Source organism: Vipera ursinii (assembly GCF_947247035.1).
Source record: "Vipera ursinii genome assembly, chromosome: 2".
In the NCBI taxonomy this organism is placed as follows: Eukaryota; Metazoa; Chordata; class Lepidosauria; order Squamata; family Viperidae; genus Vipera; species Vipera ursinii.
In genome coordinates this window covers 107,157,502-107,176,169 of record NC_139513.1, presented here as the reverse complement: position 1 = coordinate 107,176,169, position 18,668 = coordinate 107,157,502, and the positions used below count along the sequence as shown (strand labels likewise).

At 39.0% G+C, this 18,668-nt stretch overlaps 1 protein-coding gene across 1 annotated transcript in view; it reads left to right on the top strand.

Moving 5' to 3' along the window:
• The first annotated feature begins 5,945 nt into the window (after window positions 1-5,945).
• The window catches only part of NACC1 (nucleus accumbens associated 1), a 28,932-nt gene continuing 16,209 nt past the window's right edge, over window positions 5,946-18,668 (top strand). Inside the window, exon 1 of the mRNA XM_083353902.1 lies at window positions 5,946-6,135. The gene's annotated coding sequence lies outside the window, so the exon portion shown is untranslated. The remainder of the gene's footprint in view (window positions 6,136-18,668) is intronic.

Here is an 18,668-nt window from a genome sequence, read left to right as displayed (position 1 = left end):
AGATATCACTAAAATGAGATAGCTAGCATGTATTAAACCTAAACTGATAAATAAGACAGAAGTGGTTATTTCTGTGATCATGTATTTGTATTGTGGCAACACAGTATTTGGGTACTGCACAAGTGCACAAGGTTTTGAATCTTCTCAAAGATGGTTCACATCAAAATTGCCTTCCTGGAAATTTACATATTAGAGGCAGAATATAAACAGACCTCATATCTCTGAACATAATAATTATGTGTAATTCATATTTGAAAATGTTTATGAAAATGTTTTTTTTCCTATCTATACTCTCTTTACAACCCTGTAATCCCTATTCAGGAGAGTTGGGGCACATGGATGGACCTGAGCATTTACTGGCTAGATGCCTTTCATGATGCCTACTGGGAGTTTGCAGAGTTTGCAGCATATATTTTTTCTTCGCACCCTAGGAGAGAAACATCTGCTGCTACCTAGGATTGAACTCTCAACCTTCCAAGTTGTCAACAAGCGTATTCACCAATAGGGCACCACGCCGCTCTTTTTTTCCTATCTATACTGATTTACATTAATTATGTTCTACTGTTCAAGATAATCATGGAATGCATCTTTTGAAGTAAATATATATTTTCAGGGTCACTTATTATATATAACTAACATGAGATTAGAGGGATGCGGTGGCTCAGTGGGTTAGGACGCTGAGCTTGTTGATCAGAAGGTCGGCAGTTTGGCGAGTCGAATCCCGAGTGCCGCGTAGCCGAGTGAGTGCCTGTTACTCGTCCTAGCTTCTGCCAACCTAGCAGTTCGAAAGCATGTAAAAATGCAAGTAGAAAAATAGGGACCACTACGGTGGGAAGGTAACAGCGTTCCGTGCGCCTTTGGCATCTAGTCATGCCGGCCACATGGCCACGGAGACGTCCTCGGACAAGCACTGGCTCTTCGGCTTTGAAACGGAGATGAGCACCGGCCCCTAGAGTCGGAAACGACTAGCATGCATGTGCGGGGGAACCTTTACCTTTACCTTTTAACATGAGATTTGCTGGAGCTAACCAATACTAGACTAGCAACTGAACATGCTTTGTGTGAAAAAGAAACAAGTTTCATCCTCAGAATTCAGCCAGTCATTGACTGCGTGTGTGCAACACATCATGCCATAAACTAGACAAATAGTTTTCAGCATAAAATATTTGATAAAGTTATGACTTATCTGTGGTTTAACATGTTTTATAAATCCATAAAACTGAATAAAACATGATTATAGGTAAGTATATCGTGTGAACACAAATAACACTGAGCTAGATGGGATCACTTTTGTAATTTAGTGGTTGGATTCATGAATCACACTAAGCCAAAATAACCCTTGCCATTTCTGTAGCATATTGTGTGAGCCTAAATGTTGTTTTTTGCAGCTCGTGATTTATGGCTTAACGTGTTATATATCTACTCCTAGAAAACAGGCAATATTCAAAATAGATTTTTCTCTTGAACACAGAGAAGATAACATTTTAATAGGCTGTATTCACACAACATTCCGAACCATAAACTACCCAACAATATTATAGTTTAGCATGTTGTGCAACCCAGTGTGATTGATAGCTCAGTGCATGGGATAAACTCAGCACAATGATTACATAAGCTATGTGCACTAAAACATAAGCAGGAATATCTGCAAACATAGTAAACATAAATGAGCTTTCATAATTCTGACTTAATTACTGTAAAATTGCAGGTTTCCCAAATGCATGTAGACCACACAAACATCTTTTTCAGCAATTACAACTTCACAATTTCTTACACCCTGCAGCCATATCATATACACAGGTGAGGTGGGAGGCAGGTGAACAAGAAAAGCACCACAAAATTCACGGAATGTCCCTCAGGCAATAAAAGCCAATGCTCTGATAGAAATCAGTGGCTCAAAATTATAGGCGAATGATTTAGACTTCTGATCTCCTGAAATGTGCATAAAAAGATCCCATGAATGGGAACTTTGCCTAAAAGGTATTTGACAATATACTTCTATGTAATTAATATAATACTTCTTTATGCAATATATTTGCACAGGCTATCCACATGTAATGCAAAAGAGCAGAGATACATTACTTAGCCTCATTCCATTCTTCCCACCCTCAAATATTCATGTATTCATTTCAACATCTAGAGAAGAAGCTGTATGCATGAATATGGACATGATTGTTATTCCAGGTATGCCACACTGCATATGTTATAGAAACGTTTCATTACCAGAGGAGAGGATACAAAGAAATTAAGAAGAATGTTTTTGCAATTTTAGAAAGTTTGGGACTCCTTTCACTATTAAGATTCTTACTTAAATAAAGCTGAAATTTTTCAAAATAGAGAAAACTATTCTCATCACTGTTTTAAAAGGATCAAGGCACATTAATATTTTGAAATGGATGAACTGAAATTATGTTTTGGTTTTGTACAACTCCATCATTTGAGAAGTAACACATCAATCCAAAGTGAAAAAAGTGACCAATATTTTAATACTGACAAAAATAAATTTGTCCCAGCAGACTTAAAAGCATGACTCAAAAGCATAACAAAAAATTAAAATCTTAATTTAAAGATACACAAAGTGTCCATCAGCTAAAATACCAAGATGAAAACAGTACACTGATTAAAGAATTATTCTTCATACCCTTATATAGGAAGAACCTCTCTCTGGCCTATCAATAGAACCTATTTGGCCACTTAAGTTCATAAAGAATATTTGGTTAATAGATGTAAAACATGGCTTAGGGAGGTATGTGTCTTACCATGAAACTAAAAAAGAGAAGTACCCACTTTTATAAAGTAACATATTTTATAAAGCCTGAATTTTTTGATAACCACCATCTTTCTTTTAAATCTTTTAGCTTCACATTGAAAAAAAAAATATTTTCTTATATGAATACAATGGTGCACAAATCATCAGCTATTAAGAGTTTAGTATTTAATACAGAAATTGATGATTCATGTCCCTCAACTTTCACCAGCCTTAGTAAAAGATAGCAATTCAACAAGGCCAAATTGTGTCTGTATTTACATTTTCTCAGAGCTATGTCCAGGTCACTACACAGTTCTTGGTTCACATATCATATTAGGCTAAAACCAGACAGATCACATTATGATTTAACATAATAGTGAATAAATTCACTAACTGCATTTAGGAGATCTAAAAGTATTACTGCCTTATGGTGGGCAGTATTTCAAATAAGCATGTATTCACTTACTGGACCACAAGAATTTTGGCCTTACAGCAAAATAAATGCCATTTAGATTAGATAGCTGTGGATAATCAAGTCATTTATTATTAATTTTAAATAAAGTGTGCAAAAATAAATTAAATGGATTAAATTAGGCTGAATAGCAGCAGAAATTCCTGATTTCTGAAAAACAGAATATGGTAGTATGGAATTTTTCAAAGAGCTGAAAAAGCTGTATCTGGTAGAATTCCTCTTTTATTAAACATATCGGAACTTAAACAATTATGTTGTGTTATTTTATTTATTTTATGTTTACTGCCTCTATCTAAAGAGCTCCAGGCATCAAGAATGTAATGAACATTTTGGATTTCAAGCTAAGGTCAAGGCATTGTTTTAGTTACTGCTTTGTTAACAGAAGATAATATTCAGCTGCATGTTAAGAAAGTTCTGAAGTTTAAGCTGCCTTTTAAAGCACAGAATCAGACAAATAAATTCTGTTTTGGCAACTTTAGTGACATCATTCTGGTCGAGTTTTTAATATACTAGACTAAACATACTTTTTTTAGTTTGGGTTTAGTGCAATATGCGAATCCAGCTATTAACAGATGGCCCCTGAAGTTATCATTGCCCTTCTCCATTTTTTGGCTACAAGCCTAGAATAGATAAAATTTAAAAATTGAAATTGAAAACTAAAGTATTATGTACATAACTTTAAATATATAGATTAGGAAAACCCTAATATTTCATAAAGTTTGCTTGCTTTTGGACTTAAATAATATTGTTACTCCTCATATAACTTAATCAACATTCACGATACTCTAACATTTAGCAAGGAAAAGTTTTTGACCCCATAATCCACATTTAGTTAAGGCAAGATAGGAGGGTGTACCAATAGATGAGTTTAATCTCATGACAACTTATTTTCAAATGAGATTCTCAATTTCATTCAAATGTGGTTTAGACTAGAATGGCAAAATACAAATTTGAAGATGTTAACCACCAATCTTTAATTTGTAGAGTTCAGAACAGAACAAACTGCAGTCAGAATCTGCAAACAACCCTTTTTTATATATGTCTAAAAATGTGAGACATATTTTATTAGCTTTTCTGTTTTCCTCATTCAGACCCTTATATATGTAGGTTTTTATAACTGGTGCAAAATATACAGCACAATTACAGGTAGTCCTCAACTTATGACCAAAATTGAGCCCAAAATTTCCATTGCTAAGACAATTGTTAAATGAGTTTTGCCCCATGTTATGACATTTCTTGCTACAGCTGTTAAGTGAATCACTGCAGTTGTTGGTGGTGACATGGTTGTTAAATGAACCTGACTTCTCTATTGACTGATTGTCAGGCCGGCCGGCCAGAGCTCTGCACCAGTGCTGCTCGGACTAGGTTGCTTGGTAGCCTTGACCTTCTGTAAAAAAAAAAAAGGGGGAACTATTTTGTTCACCTCAGCCTGGTCCTCTGGCCTCACACAGAGGTCACAACAGGCGATCACATGATACCAGGAGACTGCAACCTTCATAAATATAAGCCAGTTGCCCAGTGTCTGACTTTTGATCATATGACCACGGATGCTGCAAGGGTTGTAAATATGAAAAACAGAAGTCACTTTTTTCAATGCCGTTGTAACTTCAACAGTGACTTAACAAATGGCTGTAAGTTGAGGACTATCTAGAGAGCATCAGAACTCAAAAAGAATTAACAATTCAGATATGGGCTTAACTTTTCACTGAAACTAGTGGGAAAGCTAAATTGCAACTTCAGTTATATAATGAGTGTTTCTTCCCTCATTTTACGAACACTTGTCTAGAATATTCTAATGCTTTATCTTCTTGCTTAGTAATATACTCCCTTGAAATCAGAAATTTGTATTTCCAATCAAAATAGATTCAGCATACTAATCTACTACGATTTCTGAGTAAATTTAGCATTTGTAGATATGTGGGCCTGGAGTTGAAGGCAGTACATCCAAGTTTTGAGGTTGCTCAGCATTCTGAATATTTGTTGCCCTGTTTTAATTAAAAAAAAAAGCCTAAGCTATCATCACTTTCCACCTCTGACTTCTGCAACCTTTAGTACCAGGTAATGGGTTTGTAAAGGACCGCTGTTTTAATTTTACTCAAGAGAAATTGGGTGATTTAGCCACGTTTATATGAAACTTCTGTGTTGTCTGGCTACTGTACCATCTTTAGTGGAGAATTAGTTCTGGGGGAGGGGAAAACCTTTTGTTCCTTTATTGGGGAGGAAGGATTCAACATCCAATAGATAACACAGGAACATCTTAGGGAAAACTTGGGACGTCGTCGTTTACACAGCCTTTCCTGAAGTGCTCTGATATTCCATAGTTGCAGATCCTTCAGATTGGGACTTTTTTTTTTCCTCCTAGGCCAGGGGTAGGCAACCTCGGCTCTTTTATGACTCATGGACTTCAACTCCCAGAATTCCTGAGCCAGCATAGCTGGCTCAGGAATTCTGGGAGTTGAAGTCCATGAGTCATAAAAGAGCCGAGGTTGCCTACCCCTGGCCTAGGCGCTCTCCTATCTCCCCTCCTTCCGGGCAGGGAAACTTGTTCCCAAGTCTCGATAACTAAACCGGGCCGGCCTAGCTGGCGAGTTCCCAAAGCAAACCATCCCGCCCCCGTTTCCGAGAGAAAAGTTAAGACGCCGACGGCCGGAGCGCGGGGCAAACGAGCGAGTCAGCATCTGGTTCGGAGCTCCACTAGCCAGGCCTTCGGGAGCAGCGAGGGCCGGAGGCTCGGCTTGGCGGCGCGCTGCGCTCCCCCGGCTCGATCGAGCGCGCTGCTCTCCGCTGAGCTTGCCTAGGCTGACAATGAATGGCTGCTGCTAGCGCTGCTCGGAGGGCGAGGGGAGCAGAGCCCCTCGGTTGAGCCAGATCTTCCCTCCCTCCCTCCCTCCCTCCCTCCCCTTCGTTTGCACAGGTGAGAGCTCCGGGCCCCCTCCCTCCCTCCCTCCCCCCTCCCGAAAGGCCGCCCGGCTCGGCGTCCCCGCCGCTGCAGCGCCGAGCCCGCCCGGTCTTGTCCCCCCTCCTCCCAAGCCAGGGACCCTCCTCCTCCATTATGCTGGGTCTTTAAACTTTTTCCCTTCTCCCCGAAACAGTCCTCCAAACTGCCCGGTCCTCTGCCCAAGGCGAGGAGAGCCTCCTCCCGGCGGGAGCAGCTGCTCCCGGCGCCCATTTTCAGCCTTGGGAGAGGCCAACCGCTTGCTGCTGCTCCTTCGCCCTCCTTTCCCCTCCCCTCCCCTGAGATGGCCAGCACCCCTTTTTCCTTCCCGTCTCGGCGGCGCCCGCAGCAGGGCCACCCGAGGGGTGTGGGAGGCGGCCCGGGGAGCAGGCCGGCCACCCCGGGGCTTACCGCTGCCGGGGCTGTAGGCCGCCTGCTTAGCCTCGACCTCCCCTCTCGAAAAGAGGAGGCACGTTTCGTTCCCCTAATAACGCGGTGGAGGCTACTCCCTCCTCCCGCGGCTCTCACCGCCGGCCTGGACGGTGCGGCTTCCACCTCCCAAGTAGGCCCTTCCCAAATTCCCCGGGCTTCCTTCCCTACGGGGGCTTTTGTCCTCCTCCTTCCTGCTCGTTCTCTCCGCGGCCGTCGGTTGAGAGGGGTTGCGGAGGGAGCGAGCGAGCGGAAGGGAAACTTTTCGGGGGAGCCGCCTGCTTGGCTTTTCTCCAGAAAGGCCCGGCCGGCAGGTTGGCTTGGAAACCGGGGATTCGAGGGCGAGGGAGGGGAAAGAAAACGGGCTGGGGAGGTTCGCTTCCTTCCCTCCCCCCCCCCCGCTCCCAGCGGGAAGGGCGCTCGCTCTTCGCTTCCCTTCAGAAGGAGCTTTCAGGATTAAAATCCTCATTAATGGTAGGGGGGGGAAGGGGGGGCGGCTTGACGCGCAAGAGAAGCTGGACTTAGGAAGTTTCACCAAAAGCTGGAAGTTGGGAGAAAGCTAAGATTGATGCGGACCCGAAAAGACCGGAGCGTTGGCGTTGTTGGGTTTTTTTTTTTTTTTTTTTGAAAAGTCAGCCGGGATTCATCAGATTTACTCTTAAAAAGCGGGTCTGAAATCCAAGTCTTGATTTGCAGTTTCCCCAACATTTTGCAATGGCGACTGGGGGAGATGAAAAAGCTCACTTTAGGGTTATTTCTGGCAGGAAGTGGGATGAGGGCTATTTGGCTTATAGTTCCATGAGTGTGATGAGAATAGATGATACCATTTAAGTTGAGGATGCTTCTCTTGTAGAGATGGGGCAGTAAGTGTCCCAGATAACATTAAACAATGATTTCTCCTGGGTTGATCCATCATGCTTATTATGTCCTTCAGCCTTTTCTTACTTTAATTCCACTTTGCTCTATCTACAAAGGTTATTGCCCTATGATATAATTCTGCCTTGTAAAGTAAGCCTAGGATTATTATTTTTTAATGAAAGGAAGGTCTATGAAAATAACATGTGGCAATTTGGATTTTGCAGTGAGAACATTTTCTCATTGTGTCTTTAGAAATTAGTCTGTGCTTAGATTACACTAAATGTGCTACATAAATTTGAGTGATATTCGAAAACTGAATCACTGCTTGGACATATATCGAGGTCTGTTCTAAAGAGTTTTTTATTAGGCACTTGCACTTACATATTAGAGCCAGCAGTGCTCATTATATTGTAATGCCAGAACCCAAACCTAGTTCTGTTGAAAATGATCGGATAATAGAATGCATGAATAATATATCTTATTAAGATATGGGATTTGGAAACAAGCATGTGCGGGATTGCAATGCTGATCCCATGTACTCAAATACTAGTATTTCTGTAGAAAGTTGCTTTGTGGTATTTGCCAGTCCTGTTCATTTTCTGCAATGTTAGGAGAATATACTTTGTATATTTTACTCAGAAAAATTAATACGGAATTATAAGCCTAGAAACTTTTAAGTACTTCACCGTCCAAAAAAAGGAAAGTGTAGAGTGGAAGCTTAATCATTATTCTATTAGGCCTAGGCCTAGGCCTAGGGCAGGAGTAGGCGACCTTGGCTCTTTTAATGACTCATGGACTTCAACTCCCAGAATTCCTGAACCAGAAAGGCTGGCTCAGGAATTCTGGGAGTCAAAGTCCACGAGTCATAAAAGAGCCAAGGTTGTCTACCCCTGGCCTAGGGTCATGTTCACCTATGATGGTGGTTCTAGTTTAGGCAAGCAAAGATTTGGTAAAACTGAACCATGGAGGAACTTAACTCATTTTAATATATGGTCAATATGAAAAGTTAGGAAAAGTTTGAAGAATATGGAATTAGTATGGAATAATTATTTAACTTAAAACCTGTACGGTATGTAGTGAGAAAGATATTTCTTAAGAATTTTCAGTTCTTGTGCTCCTTTTTGCTCCACTAAGCCGCATATCTCTAGAACTTGATCTGTGGAGGGATCTACTTCAGATTCAAAATATTGAGAGGCTGAGGAATTCTTCATTGAGTTATTATAAACCTAAGTCCATTAGCAACACTTTAGGCAACTTTAGAAATACAGGGGCTGTTCAACCATGGGAGAAGCATTTTGCATCCTATAGTTTAGAAAACTGCCCTCCTTGTTGCTACCTCTGTCACACTATTTATTTTCATACCCCATTCAGGATTACAGCTTTAAAATAATAGTCTGTATCCTCCCTCCAGGATAGAGATTTAACTTTCTATAAAAAACATACTTCCCTCCAAGTTATTGATTTCGTTTATTCATGATTAATCCAGATGATAGCAAACCTCGGCCACCACTTTATCTGCCCTTATTCATTAATTATTTTCCTGAATTGTGGGAATTTACATATTCTCTTTAGGCTCATTAGGAAGAAGTAAATGAAGGTTTCATTAGTATCTAATTTCATTCACTAGGTCAGTAGTTTCAGTTTTAACTTTAACTAGCATCTGTAGTAATATTTAAATGGTCTGACACTTCAGTCTTGGCTTACTGTTTTTAAAATTAATTGATTTAGAGAATGGGTGTGGAAATGTGTATAATAAAAAAATTGCTAAAGGATATTGTAGCTGACGCGGTGGCTCAGTGGGTTAGGACACTGAGCTTGTCGATCAGAAGGTCGGCAGTTTGGCGGGTCGAATCCCGAGTGCCACGTAACAGAGTGAGCGCCTGTTACTCGTCCCAGCTTCTGCCAACCTAGCAGTTCGAAAGCACGTAAAAATGCAAGTAGGAAAATAGGGACCACTACGGTGGGAAGGTAACAGCGTTACGTGCGCCTTTGGCGTCTAGTAATGCCGGGCCACATGACCACGGAGACGTCCTCGGACAAGCGCTGGCTCTTCTTTGAAACAGAGATGAGCACCGGCCCCTAGAGTCGGGAACGACTAGCACGCATGTGCGGGGGAACCTTTACCTTTACTTTTTATTGTAGCTGAAAATAGTATTCAACACTGTAAACTGATCTTAATATCACAGAATTGAAAGAGAAATGGGGTTGGGTCCTTCATATAAGAAGGAAGCAAAACTATTGATAACAATACTAACTTAGAAGGAATAATTAAAACCTAATTAAATATATAAGTATTGTGTAGACATCATGAAAATCGGGGAGGATACTCTATTCTTTTACATTACAAATAATGCTTTACTGGTTCAAATTAACACCTTTTTTCACACAGTACATTTTGCAGTTGATATAGCTTGACGCTGGGAAAGGGATGACCAACACTGTATAAATAAGTTAAAAGAAGACTCATGACATTTTGTAAATGACAGAAATATCAACATATTGGATAAGATTACTAGGATAAATGTTTAAGGTATTTTGCTAAAAGTGCTTCTAGTTCTAAAATTGCTGGAAACTGCAAAGGGGAACAAGAAATAGTTCCCTATTAACAATTAACTGGGATTACTTTCTATAGTAGATTTGTATTCTGATATGTCAGTGATACATATTTTGAGACAGAGAGAAGGAATGTCAAAATTGCATTGAAAAAAGAGCAGTGTTTTCATTTCTCTGATCATCGTAGATAAAAAATTTCAAGAAAATGCAATAGAATTCTGTGTAAGTGAATGAGTTGGCTACGGGAGGAAGACTTCCTTCATGAATAGCAAAAAAAACCACAAGCTGCTGGAGAAGTAGTGTATTTGATAGACTTTTTAGCATTTGTTAGTACTTTACCCCAGTTGCAATGTATGGCAGTGAAAGGTGGACCATAAGCAAGGCCGAGCGCCAAAGAATTGAGGCCTTTGAACTCTGGTGCTGGAGAAGACTCCTGCGAGTCCCTTGGACTGCAAGGCGATCAAACCGGTCAGTCCTAGAGGAGATCAACCCTGACTGCTCTTTAGAAGGCCAGATCCTGAAGCTAAAACTCAAATACTTTGGCCACCTAATGAGAAGGAAGGACTCACTGGAGAAGAGCCTAATGCTGGGAAAGATTGAGGGCAATAGAAGAAGGGGACGACAGAGAATGAGGTGGCTGGATGGAGTCACTGAAGCAGTAGGCGTGAGCTTAAATGGACTCCAGAAGATGGTAGAGGACAGGAAGGCCTGGAGGAACGTTGTCCATAGGGTCGCGATGGGTCGGACACGACTTCGCAGCTAACAACAACAACAGTACTTTATATTTTTATATTTCACAGAGACTGCATATAAGTTCTCAGTCCAATCAGTTCTTATTGTCTCAGTAAGAATTCAAGTGAATCTTTGGACAGGATTGTCTGCTGTATGAATAAGGTGAGAAAATGGTTGGTAATAATTAAAATTTCTGAGGGCTGGGAGAGGCTTGTAAATGCCTTTGCTCCCTCTCTATGCTTTCCATGTACGGTTGGACTCAAAACAAAAAGAAAACCAATAGTAGTGTTTTAAAGAAAATGCCTTATGTAAGATTAATGTCTGGTGAGCCTAATAGGTATTTTCTTTATTATCCAGGAACAGAAGAATATCTGAAGTAAGGGAAAGACTTGCATAAGGTTTTGTTTTTCTCCATTTTAAGTTATCTCAGGAATCTGCTAGTGGTTGCAGTATAAGTGCTCCGGATTAATAAATAGTAGCCTCAAGGTCTTCTGGTTGATTACCTTTTCTGATTCTGTGTTTGTCCAACTGATTTGTTTGATTCCTCTCTTCATCTAGATATAAAAGGAAATGACAAAGGCCTACTAATTCATTTCCTACTGACTGCAAGAAAGAAGTAGAAGTAGAAAATGTTTTAGTTTGTAAAACAGTGGGTCATTGTATTGTGTTCATACAAAAGGAAAGATATCATTTTGCTGCTGGGATAGACCTGAGTTGTACTTGAAACAGGAAGCTAGGCTTTATTAATGACTAAATTAGTTTCCCTGTCTTGGGTGGAGACAGTATTATGAGGATGAAGGCTGGAGCTCTCATATTACAAAATTAACCACCAACCCTCTTTGTTCTCCTGGACAGCATCAATTCTCTGCTTAATGTTGCTTACAAGGAAATGAAATACTTTAAATAGCTTCTGAATCTTGGAAGAAATAGAAATTCTCTCTTCTTTCTGGGCTTTGCTAAGGTTGTTGTCACCATAGCATCATAGCACAAGTTTCCAACTTTACACTATTGAGGCTGATTGCATAAGAGAGAAAACTCAGATTTCAGGAAATGTATAATCCTCAGTTATATATGCTGAAAGGATCTTTGACAATTTAGGGCTGAAGATAATATTTTTTCAAAAAAAAAATCTCCTTGTGATTAAAGTTAGCTCTGGTTAGCTCTTTAGTCAGAAGTAAGCACCACTGAATTACATTATATTCTCATTGTTAGATTAGACAAGAAATGAATGCCAACTTTCATTGGCAATGGAGACTACGTTTTCCATACAAAACGTATAGGCAAGAGCAGGGGTCTTCAAACTTGGCCCTTTTATGACTTGTGGACTTCAATTCCCAGAATTCCTCAGCCAGCCTGCCTGGCTGAGGAATTCTGGGAGTTGAAGTCCACAAGTCATAAAAGGGCCAAGTTTGAAGACCCCTGGGCAAGAGCATGATTGAGAAGATCAGTCCCTAATATTTTCTCACAGTATTTGAAACTAGAGATATAGTCATCCTATCTTCTGAGCTAAGCTTAAACAGGAGATGGGGATTACTTTCACTTTTAGTTTGATACAGTACTCCATGGGATTGGGATCTTTGATTTTGCATTCCCAGTTTAGGCTTACAGTTAGTTATTGAAAGGATTGCTCTGCCTGAAAATGACAAAGTTCACAATCCGTTTAGGGCCAGTCCTTTTCCGAGACCCAACTTGATTGTTACTGAGACTATCTCCGTATATGGATGCAGGCTAATCAGACTTTTTATTTATAGTAAAGTAGGTGGCATTTCTCTGAAAGGATGGTTGTGACTATAATCCTTGATGGTCTTAACTTTTTTTTAATAAAAGTTTTATTAATTTTTAAGAATTACACTCTTTAGTGCTTAGTAAACAACATGTCTGGGTTTTATATATTTAACATTGACTTCTTCAATATAAATCTGTTCAATACTACACAATCCAATATTTTTCCCCTGATCCTCCTTTCTTCTCCATATTTTTTCCATTTTTCCCTCATTACACAGTTAGAATTTTTGGTACTATTAATGTATGCAGAGTTAAATATAAGCATCTTCATCATATTTTACTAATATCATACAAATAATTCATAAATCAATGTCAATTCATTAATACCATGTTTTTCATGCTCTTGTTAAGGTTTAATTTCTCATATTTGAAATATCTTTATCAGTTATTATTTTCTCAATATTAATTATATAGCTAAAAGTTTTATTCATATCCTCTTATCTTCATATTTCCCATATCAAAAAAGGAAAAAATCTATTTTAGTTCTAAATCATATCTTTCATTATAAAAGTCTAATTATGTGTAAGGGTCATCCATTCTTTTAATCTTATTCAAACAAGTATTTAAACATATAATGCCCCCTCTAAAAGATCAAATCTTCAGTTTTTTAAATCTGACTCTTGCTTTCTTTCTTTGCCAAGTAGCTTTTCAAGCCAGGGCAATTAGATTGCCCAGGAATTTTCTTTCTATTGTAAAAATTGCTTAGCGTGAGAAAGACAATTTAGGTAGGGTATTTATTTATTTATTTATTTATTGGGGGGAATTGTGCCCATTTGTATTCCTTAAAAATGCCCAGTTCCTTTCTCCCTCCATTTCTCTTTTCATTCCGTGTCTCCCAAGTTGTGACATTTCCCCTAATATTCCATTTTTTAAAATCTTCTTCCTTGCCGTCAGATATATTTTGCAGACCTAAGAGGTAAAAGGTCTTTGCACTTTCATTGTTATAGCTAAGTCTTGCACTATTTTGTTTGTATATAGTCCTTTATATTTCCCTTTTATCTCTTCCATCTCTAAATCCATTTCCTCTATTTCATCTTCTGATTTCTGGTTTATTTGTTCATATTTTGTAGTCATTATCTGGGAACTTTCTAGTTGTAGATTTAATTTGGAGATTTGCTCGTTTATATTGTCTAAATTGTTTTTGGTCTCATTATGATTTCTTTTTATGTCCTCTTTGCATTCAACAATTGTTTGGTGAATTAGCTGTAGCATAGAATATATTTCTTTCTGAAAGGTGTTTGTTTATTCTTAAGGCATCATTCCTGGAGATCTGCTAGTATGACCACTCTCAGTAAGTTTCCTGTAGTTTTCTGGTCTTTATATGTATCCTTTATCATCCAATAGATTCCAAAGTATAGGTTCAGTCCTGAGAGCAATATTTTATAGTGATCCTTTGTCTCAAGTATCCAAAAATTGTCAGTCAGGCATGGTTGTAATCCACAATGTTCAAAATGTTCAGCCTCTCTGAAAACACCTCAAAAGTCTCTCCCAGCCAGGCATAGTCCAAGGTCAAATTTTTCTTTCTCTCCCACTAGCTCTTGAAGTTAAAAGTCCAAGCTCAGTAGGTATTTATAATCCAAGAAGGTCAGGGTGATGATCTGAACTTATGAATGCAAAGAATAGAGAATTTGGTCATATATATATATATATATTTCTCATCCATATCCTGTTTAATTTTATTCTGCCATACATCCTTTTTCATATTTCCCATTAGTCTATGTACATTTTGTAAGATACAGACATTCATTTTACCCTCTTCTAATCAGCTTCCATGTCTTTTCTTACATTTGATTTCATTCAGTCTGTCTGTATTATAACATTTTTCATCCAAGACTTGTACTTTGTCTTCCTTCTGTTATTCTACTTTCGCTGTTAAGACTTCTATGTCCATTGTTTTCAAATTGCGCTAAAGTTGTTGTCTCTTACATTCAGAATCTCTCTGTCCTTTTATCATTCAGTAATTATCTCAATCTTTCAGCATAAGCATCCAAGTCAATCATATTTTGATACATTATTCCTTTCCCTTTCTCTTAATTTTTATACACAATGCATTTTTCTACTCCATTTTTTTTACATAGCATTTTCCTACAAGTTCAGGGTTTGCTCTTTTTTGGCAGTGCAGGGTAGGGGTGGGGAACGGAGAATCAGCCATATTTTGATCCCTTATTTGCAACAGATACAGGGAGTGCAGAATTATTAGGCAAGTTGTATTTTTGAGGATTAATTTTATTATTGAACAACAACCATGTTCTCAATGAACCCAAAAAACTCATTAATATCAAAGCTGAATATTTTTGGAAGTAGTTTTTAGTTTGTTTTTAGTTATAGCTGTTTTAGGGGGATATCTGTGTGTGCAGGTGACTATTACTGTGCATAATTATTAGGCAACTTAACAAAAAACAAATATATACCCATTTCAATTATTTATTTTTACCAGTGAAACCAATATAACATCTCAACATTCACAAATATACATTTCTGACATTCAAAAACATAACAAAAACAAATCAGTGACCAATATAGCCACCTTTCTTTGCAAGGACACTCAAAAGCCTGCCATCCATGGATTCTGTCAGTGTTTTGATCTGTTCACCATCAACATTGCGTGCAGCAGCAACCACAGCCTCCCAGACACTGTTCAGAGAGGTGTACTGTTTTCCCTCCTTGTAAATCTCACATTTGATGATGGACCACAGGTTCTCAATGGGGTTCAGATCAGGTGAACAAGAAGGCCATGTCATTAGATTTCCTTCTTTTATACCCTTTCTTGCCAGCCACGCTGTGGAGTACTTGGACGCGTGTGATGGAGCATTGTCCTGCATGAAAATCATGTTTTTCTTGAAGGATGCAGACTTCTTCCTGTACCACTGCTTGAAGAAGGTGTCTTCCAGAAACTGGCAGTAGGACTGGGAGTTGAGCTTGACTCCATCCTCAACCCGAAAAGGCCCCACAAGCTCATCTTTGATGATACCAGCCCAAACCAGTACTCCACCTCCACCTTGCTGGCGTCTGAGTCGGACTGGAGCTCTCTGCCCTTTACCAGTCCAGCCACGGGCCCATCCATCTGGCCCATCAAGACTCACTCTCATTTCATCAGTCCATAAAACCTTAGAAAAATCAGTCTTGAGATATTTCTTGGCCCAGTCTTGACGTTTCAGCTTGTGTGTCTTGTTCAGTGGTGGTCGTCTTTCAGCCTTTCTTACCTTGGCCATGTCTCTGAGTATTGCACACCTTGTGCTTTTGGGCACTCCAGTGATGTTGCAGCTCTGAAATATGGCCAAACTGGTGGCAAGTGGCATCTTGGCAGCTGCACGCTTGACTTTTCTCAGTTCATGGGCAGTTATTTTGCCCCTTGGTTTCTCCACACGCTTCTTGCGACCCTGTTGACTATTTTGAATGAAACGCTTGATTGTTCGATGATCACGCTTCAGAAGCTTTGCAATTTTAAGAGTGCTGCATCCCTCTGCAAGATATCTCACTATTTTTGACTTTTCTGAGCCTGTCAAGTCCTTCTTTTGACCCATTTTGCCAAAGGAAAGGAAGTTGCCTAATAATTATGCACACCTGATACAGGGTGTTGATGTCATTAGACCACACCCCTTCTCATTACAGAGATGCACATCACCTAATATGCTTAATTGGTAGTAGGCTTTCGAGCCTATACAGCTTGGAGTAAGACAACATGCATAAAGAGGATGATGTGGTCAAAATACTCATTTGCCTAATAATTCTGCACTCCCTGTACTAACTGACCAGCTTATTGCCTGAGCCTGAAAGAGCCTGACATTATGGTCTGAGAGTGACTGGCCCCAAGTTACCCAGCCAGCTTTCATGTCTAACATGGAATCAGACCCCACAGACTCTTGGTTTCTAGTCTAGTGCCTTAACCACAAACTGGCTCTCTTTCCATTCCCTTCTGTTCCATTTGTTAATTCTTGTTGTTAACCATTTGCTCCTCTTAAACTACATGGTTCTGTCCATATTGTCTTCCAACATACCTGTCCAGTTAAGGCTTCCACATAATGTTCTTTGGTAGTGTAGAAAATGTATGTTATGTTACCAGCCTTAGTCACCTCATGCCACATGCCACCTTTTCTAACAACAAAGTAAGCAGCAGTCAGTTTTGGTCTATTAAGCCACAACCACAATCAAAGTCCAGTTTTATCCTGGCATACTCGTATGATTCAGTGCAAGGTATGGTTTCTGATCTAAAGACTCCTTTGCAAGCCAACATAATGTGGCACATTGATATAAACACAGAATGGAATATTACACTGAAAAGAAAATTCCTTCAGTCATCTCTGAAATCAATTCAGGTCTGCCACTTTTTTACCCCAATTTCCTATAATTAGAATTATTATAGATATTTTTCTCTCATTTTTCAGTTTGTGTCACTAGTGAAATTAAGACAAGGTGGATACCTAATTCTGAACAGGATTGGTATTGTGTATATTATGAACCAACGTCCTAACAGCTAAAATATTTCATGTTGGGCATGTTGTGTTACAAAGCTGACTTGATCTTGATCACTTGCTAAATGTCAGTTAACCTCTCAGCAGGTTGTTCAGATAAGGACACAGAAGAAAGTGTGCTCATATTAACAAAACTGGGAGGAAAGAAGAAAGGAAGAAAACGTGGAAAGATAATACTATATATCCACAGAGAACAGTTGCTCTGTGTAAATTCAGAAAAGACCAATCTAATATTTATAATTTATGAAAGTCTTTGGCAGATAGATTGTGCAAGGACATAATCTAGGTAATTCTTCCTTTGTGTATTTTTAAATTTATTTAGCTGTTTTAAATATTTTCCAGAGTAGAAGGCTGGTGCATTAATCAAATAAATGCATACAATTTCCAAGCTACCCCTTAATGCTAGTCATTTCTGATGTATTATCTTGAGCCTCAGCTTTTCTTATAAGGCAGGTTTTAACTTTAATTATGAATTATCTTTTTTGGCTAATGAAATAGCCTGCAAAGTTTGGTGGTGACATTCTTGCAGACCAGCTTGATATCTGAGTCTGCTAGACCTGGAAGACCTGGTCGTATTTTGGAATAAGAACAAACATAGGGAATGGTCTACAGTGATTTTTTTGTTTGTTTGTTTGCAGGATTTATTCTCCTGTATTTTGGTTTGGTTTTGCTCAAATGTATAAATTGTCCTTGGTTCCCCGGTTTTGTTATAAGTTCCTTTCCGAAAAATGGGTAGTATCAAATGACTGAACCAGGTGGCTGGCATGAAGGGTACAAAAGAGCAAAGGCTTTCTGAGTTTGATAGGCTATTCTGGGATTACTTATAATTGGGACTACTTATCATTTGTTGGTCAAGTACTGGTAGAATTCTCACCCTTCAGTTGAAATGGAAGCTGTGAAATATGTACTTATCCTAATACTATTGTTGGCAATATTTGTCGTGCTGATTTAATATTGTTTTAATATTGTTAACCCATGGATTGATTTAATCATGGTTGGTTGAATAAATCGCTGACTGCATTTATGTCTCATAGTAAATCGTGCACAAGAATGACAGGTTCCCAGATTACTAAAATAAAATTGTGTAATGTTCATATAACCTGTAAAAAATAAGTAAGAAACCATACTGGTTTGTTCACACAACATTCCAAGCAAAAACAGATCACTTTACTATGATGGCATGATTCAGACAAGAATGTGGTTTGACTTTGATTTATTATTTTATTATTATTTTATTTATTGGATTTGTATGCCACCTATCTCGTCCGGAGGCGACACAGGGTGTCTTACAAACTTTATTTAACTAATGCAATCTATAATACTTGTTTAGAACAATATAGGCGATCATTTAGTCATTCTGCATAAGAAGATCAAGACCTTTGATAATTTGCTATTTCATAGTATTGAGGCTAAGTCCATCTAGAGCAGACATATCAAACTCGCGATGTCAAGTGACATTGCGCGATTTATCAGAGCTCTTTTCCCATTGTCGGCAATGGGGTGGGTGGAGTTTCCTGGTAATGCGTCCGGCCCATGGGCCAGCAGTTTGACACCCCTGACCTAGAGCTAAGCTAGACCTGAGTTAACCTGCTATTCCACAGTATTAAGGCTAGATGGCGTAATTAAAATTTGCTGGAAGCTCACTTATAGAAGCTTGGAAAAGTTTGTAATTTAGGAATAGTA